The following is a 6,531-nucleotide window of genomic DNA, read 5'->3' as shown; positions in this document are numbered from 1 at the left end:
GAAGTTCCACAACAGCAACAAAAACATCTTGTGCTTTAGGAGCTTAGAATTAGTAGACATTAAACATAGAGGGGGCAATTTGGATCAAATTCTATTATGCAAAGAAAGCAAATGGATTTTCAATACTAAAAGCTTAAAACCCTTTGGTATGAATGAAGAAAATAATTTTGGCTCCTTTTTGTGAACCTGGACAAATATAGTGTTGTTTTTGCTAATAAAAACATGGATACTGTAAGAATTAAATAAGATCATTTAGGATCTATTTAAAGACTAAATGATACTATATAAAAGCTTTCACAAACTTGATCAACATGAATTCAGAATAATAATGAATTAGGCAAATCTTATAACATAGCCAATATTTCAGTTTGTTAAACGCAGGCGGCTGATTTCTTTGAAATGAATTGTTCGGATATACTTATTACAATTTGTAAATAATAGATTAGTATTTAGTAACAATGTCAACATTAAAATGAAACGTATCATTTCACCGGCAACATATTTGGAAACAAAGGCGGAGCAAATTGTTTAAAACAATGGAGGGGATTCTCCAATTAGAATCAAGCCGGAAGAAGCCCATATGTTTGAACGGGTGAAACACGCGTAGCTTACACAGCGAGTTTGTCAGCTGCAAACCGCTGATCTTTACTGCTAACCTGCAGACTTCTTTGGGCCAGGATCGGAGGCATGCTCACGCACTCAAGTGCCTCTGCAAAGATTTCCCTAACATCCTTGGAATTGAGCTTGTGATTTACAGAATCATCATTTGCGGTAACCACAACACATATCAAGGCAAAGATATGTTGGAGACCCACCCCTAAAAAGTTTGGAATGAAGCATCTGTGCATTAAGGTAATACAGTGCGAACCTAAGTGAACGATGTCCGGGGCAGCAGATTAGGGGTTAATAAGTGTAAGATTAGGGATGTTTAGACTCGGGGTTCATGTTAGGGTGTTAGGTGTAGACATAAATGTATTTTCCCCATAGGAATCAATGGGGATGTGTTAGGAGCGTTACGCTGCTTTTTTGCAGGTGTTAGGTTTTTTTTTCAGCTGGCTCTCCCCCATTGATCCCTATGGGGAAATCGTGCACGAGCACGTTTTACCAGTTTACCGCTAACGTAAGCAGCGCTGGTATTGAAGTGAGATGTGAAGCTAAATTTTGCTCTACGCTCACTTTTTTGTGGCTAACGCCGGGTTTGTAAATGTAGAATGTGTCCATCAGTAATAGTGCATTGCCTGTTGCTGTTCCTTCAACATCATTGAATGTACAAGTTATACCTGTGAATTTAAAAGAATTTATTTCTAATTCTAGCCATCCTGCCTTCTAATAAACTTAAAAGGTCTTTTAAAACTTCTCATAAAGTTGATGAAATTTCAAATGACCGACAACATACTGAATTATCCTCCTCTGATGAGGATCTATCTGATTCAGAAGATTCTTCCTCAGATATTGACACTGACGAATCTACTTTTTTATTTAAAATGGAGTATATTCATTCTTTGTTTAAAGAAGTGTTGATTACATTGGATAATGAGGAAACTAGTCCTCTTGATACTAAAACTAGTAAATCTTTAGATTCTGTTTATAAACCTCCTGTGGTTACTCCAGAGGTTTTCCAGTTACTGATGCTATTTCTGATATGATTTCTAAGGAATGGAATAGGCCTGGTACTTCTTTTATTCCTTCTTCAAGGTTTTAAAAATGGTATATTTTGCCAGCAGTTACATTGGAGTTTTGGGAACAGATCCTCAAAGTTGATGGGGCTATCGCTACTCTTGTTAAACGTACTACTATTCCTATGGAAGATAGTACTTCTTTTTAAGCTCCTTTAGATAGGAAACTTGAATCTTATCTAAGGAAAGCCTATTCATATTCTGGTCATCTGCAATTTCTTTGGCTGATGTTGCAGCTGCATCAACTTTTTGGTTGGAAAATTTAGCGCAACAAGAATTGGATTCTGATTTGTCTAGCATTGTTCGCTTGTTTCAACATGCTAATCATTTTATTTGTGATGCCATTTTTGATATCATCAAATTGATGTTAAATCTATGTCTTTAGCTATTTTAGCTAGAAGAGCTTTGTGGCTTAAGTCTTGGAATGCTGACATGACTTCTAAGTCTAGATTTCTATCTCTTTCTTTCCAAGGTAATAAGTTATGTGGTTCTCAGTTGGATTCAATTATTTCAATGGTCACTGGGGGAAGGGAGTTTTTTTGCCTCAGGATAAAAGACCTAAGGGTAAATCTAAAGCTTCTTACTGTTTTTGTTCCTTTCGACAAATTAAGAACAGAAACCTAATCCTTCCCCCAAGGAATCTGTTTCCAGTTGGAAACCTTCTTCAAATTGGAATAAATCCAAGCCATTTAAGAAACCAAAGCCAGCCCCCAAGTCCGCATGAAGGTGCGGCCTTCATTCCAGCTCTGCTGGTAGGGAGCAGATTAAGATTTTTCTAGGATGTTTGGACAAATTCTGTCCAAAATCAATGGATTCTGAGTATTGTCTCTCAGGGGTACCGAATAGGATTCAGAGTAAGACCTCCTGTGAGAAGATATTTTCTCTCACGCATCCCAGCAAATCCAGTAAGGCTCAGGCTTTCCTGAAATGTATTTCAGACCTGGAGTTTTCAGGGGTAATCATGCCGGTTCCGTTTCAGGAACAGGGTTTGGGGTTTTATTCAAATCTATTCATTGTCCCAAAGAAAGAAAATTCATTCAGACCAGTTCTGGATCTGAAAATTTTGAATCGTTATGTAAGTGTACCAACTTTTAAAATGGTGACTATAAGGACTATTCTGCCTTTTGTTCAGCACAGGCATTATATGTCCACAATAGACTTACAGATACATATCTTTATATTCCGATTCATCCAGATCATTATCAGTTTCTGAGATTCTCTTTTCTAGACAAGCATTACCAATTTGTCGCTCTTCCTTTTCGCCTAGCGACAGCTCCAAGAATCTTTTCTAAGGTTCTCGGTGCCCTACTCTCTGTAATCAGAGAGTGGGGTATTGCGGTGTTTCCTTATTTGGACAATATCTTGGTACTAGCTCAGTCTTTACATTCTGCAGAATCTCACACAAATCAACTAGTGTTGTTTCTTTGAAAACATTGTTGAAGGATCAATTTACCAAAAAGTTCTTCGATTCCTCAGACAAGGGTCTCCTTTTTAGGTTTCCAGATAGATTCAGTGTCCATGACTCTGTCTCTAACAGACAAGAGACGTTTAAAATTGGTTTCAGCCTGCCGGAACCTTCAGTCTCAGTCATTCCCTTCAATAGCTATGTGCATGAAAGTTTTTGGTCTCATGTCTGCAGCATCGGACGCGATCCCCTTTGCTCGTTTTCATATGAGACCTCTCCAGCTTTGTATGCTGAACCAATGGTGAAGGGATTATACAAGGATATCACAATTAATATACTTAAATCCCAATGTTCGACTATCTCTGACTTGGTGGTTAGATCACCATCGTATAATTCTAGGGTCCTCTTTTGTTCATCCAACCTTGACTGTGATCATAACGGATGCAAGTCTTTCAGGTTGGGGAGCTGTTTGGGGATCTCTGACAGCACAAGGGGTTTGGAAATCTCAAGAGGTGAGATTACCAATCAATATTTTGGAACTCTGTGTGATTTTCAGGGCTCTTCAGATTTGGCCTCTGTTGAAGAGAGAACCATTCATTTGTTTTCAGACAGACAATATCACAACTGTGGCATATGTCAATCATCAGGGTGGGACTCAAAGTCCCCAAAGCCATGAAAAAAGTATCTTGGATACTTGCTTGGGCGGAATCCAGCTCCTGTCTAATTTCTGCAATTCATATCCTAGGTATAGACAATTGGGAAGCGGATTATCTCAGCCGTCAGACTTTACATCCGGGGAGTGGTCGCTCCATCCAGATGTGTTTTCTAAGATTGTTCAGATGTGGGGTCTCCGAGAAATAGATCTGATGGCTTCCCATCTAAACAAGAAACTTCCCAGGTACCTGTCCAGGTCCAGGGATCCTCAGGTGGAAGCAGTGGTTGTGTTGACACTTCCTTGGTGTTATCAACCTGCTTATATTTTCCCGCCTTAAGTTCTTCTTCCAACACTGATTTCCAAAATCATCATGGAGCAATTGTTTGTGTTGCTGGTGGCTCCAGCATGGCCTCACAGGTTTCTCCATTAGGATCTCAAATCATTCAATTTGAAGGTATGGAAATTGAACGCCTAGTGCTTAGTCATAGAGGTTTCTCTGACTCAGTGATTATTACTATGTCACAGGCTTGTAAATCTGTTTCTAGAAAGATTTATTTTCGAGTTTGGAAGACTTATATTTCATGGTGTTCTTATCATAAATTCTCTTGGCATTCTTTCAGAATTCCTAAAATTTTACAGTTTCTTCAGGATGATTTGGTTAAGGGTTTGTCAGCAAGTTCCTTGAAGGGGCAAATCTCTGCTCTTTCTGTTTTATTTCACAGAAAGATTTCTAAGCTTCCTGATATTCACTGTTTTGTACAGGTTTTGGTTCGTATCAAGCCTGTCATTAAATCAATCTCTCCTCCTTGGAGTCTTTATTTGGTTTTGAAGGCTTTACAGGCTCCTCCATTTGAGCCTATGCATTCTTTGGACATTAAACTACTTTCTTAGAAAGTGTTGTTCCTTTTGGCCATCTCTTCTGCTAGACGAGTTTCTGAATTATCTGCTCTTTCTTGTGAATCTCCTTTTCTGATTTTTCATCAGGTTAAGGCGGTTTTGCGGACTTCATTTAAATTCTTACCTAAGGTTGTGAATTCTAACAACATTAATAGAGAAATTGTTGTCCCTTCCTTGTGTCCTAATCCTAAGAATTCTTTGGGGAGATCCTTACATTCTTTGGATGTGGTAAGAGCTTTGAAATATTATGTTGAAGCTACTAAAGATTTTAGGAAGACTTCTAGTCTATTTGTTATCTTTTCTGGTTCTAGGAAAGGTCAAGAGGCTTCTGCCGTTTCTTTGGCATTGTGGTTAAAACTTTTGATTCATCAAGCTTATTTGGAGTTGGGTCAAGCCCCACCTCAGAGATTTACAGCTCATTCTACTAGATCAGTCTCCACTTTGTGGGCTTTTAAGAATGAAGCTTCAGTTGATCAGATTTGCAAAGCAGCAATTTTACTAAATTCTACCGTTTTGATATACCGGTATTTGCTTCTTCTGAAGCAGTTTTTGGTAGAAAAGTTATTCAGGCAGCTGTTTTAGTTTGATTCCTCTGCTTATGTTTTAAGTTTTTCTTTTCATTTATGAGAATAAACTTATATTTTGGGTTGTGGATTAATTTGTCAGCGAAAAATGGCTGTTTTTATTTTATCCCTCCCTCTCTAGTGACTCTTGCGTGGAGTTCCACATATTGGGTATTGCTATCCCATACATCACTAGCTCATGGACTCTTGCCAATTACAAAATTGCCAAATTGGACTCTTGCCAATTTGCCAATTTCCAAATTCCTTTGTTGATGGTTTTTATTCCTTTCTTTATCACCCCACTACCAATTACATGAAAGAAAACATAATTTATGTAAGAACTTACCTGATAAATTCATTTCTTTCATATTGGCAAGAGTCCATGAGTCCCACCCTTTTTATGGCGGTTATGATTTTTTTGTAAAGCAAATTTTTTTCCAAATTCCTTTGTTGATGCTTTTTACTCCTTTCTTTATCACCCCACTACGTGGCTATTCGTTAAACTGAATTGTGGGTGTGGTGAGGGGTGTATTTATAGGCATTTTGAGGTTTGGGAAATTTAGCCCCTCCTGGTAGGATTGTATATCCCATACGTCACTAGCTCATGGACTCTTGCCAATATGAAAGAAATTAATTTATCAGGTAAGTTCTTACATAAATTATGTTTTTCAGCAAAGAATATCAAGAGAATAAAACCAATTAGATAATAGAAGTAAATTAGAAAGTTATTTAAAATTGCATGCTCTTTCTAAATCACGAAAGACAAATTTGGGTTTCATGTCCCTTTAAGATAGGACCTTTAAGGAACCCTAAGGTAATTATAATAGCTCCTAAAAGGGACAGTCTACTCCTCAATTTGTATTGCTTATAAAGATAGATAATCCCTTTATTACCCATTCCCCAGTTTTGCATAACCAACACGGTTATATTAATGTAAATTTTACCTCTCTGAGTACCTTGTATCTAAGCCTCTGCAGACTGCGCCCTTATTTCAGTACTTTTGACAGACTTGTATTTTAGCCAATTAGTGCTGACTCATCAATATCTTCATGTGAGTGAGCACAATGTTGAAAATAAACAATGTAATATTCAAAGGAGTAATCCGGAGACTTGCAAAATTAAAATAATACGTTACATTGTTTATTTTAAATTTTGGAGCCAGTAAAGGAGATCCGATATGATGAATGTGAGGCCACAGATTACGAGGGGGTGAGTACGTAGTCACTGACGTCACAGCACACACAGGAACGGCGTGAGAGACAGACACTCGCAGGGAACCACAGTGAGTCTGGAGGCTTGAAGAGGGGAAGGACAGCCCACCCGGCATGGAACGGA

The sequence above is a fragment of the Bombina bombina genome, chromosome 3 (assembly GCF_027579735.1).
Source record: "Bombina bombina isolate aBomBom1 chromosome 3, aBomBom1.pri, whole genome shotgun sequence".
Taxonomy (NCBI): Eukaryota; Metazoa; Chordata; class Amphibia; order Anura; family Bombinatoridae; genus Bombina; species Bombina bombina.
Note: the sequence above shows the minus strand (reverse complement) of the source record.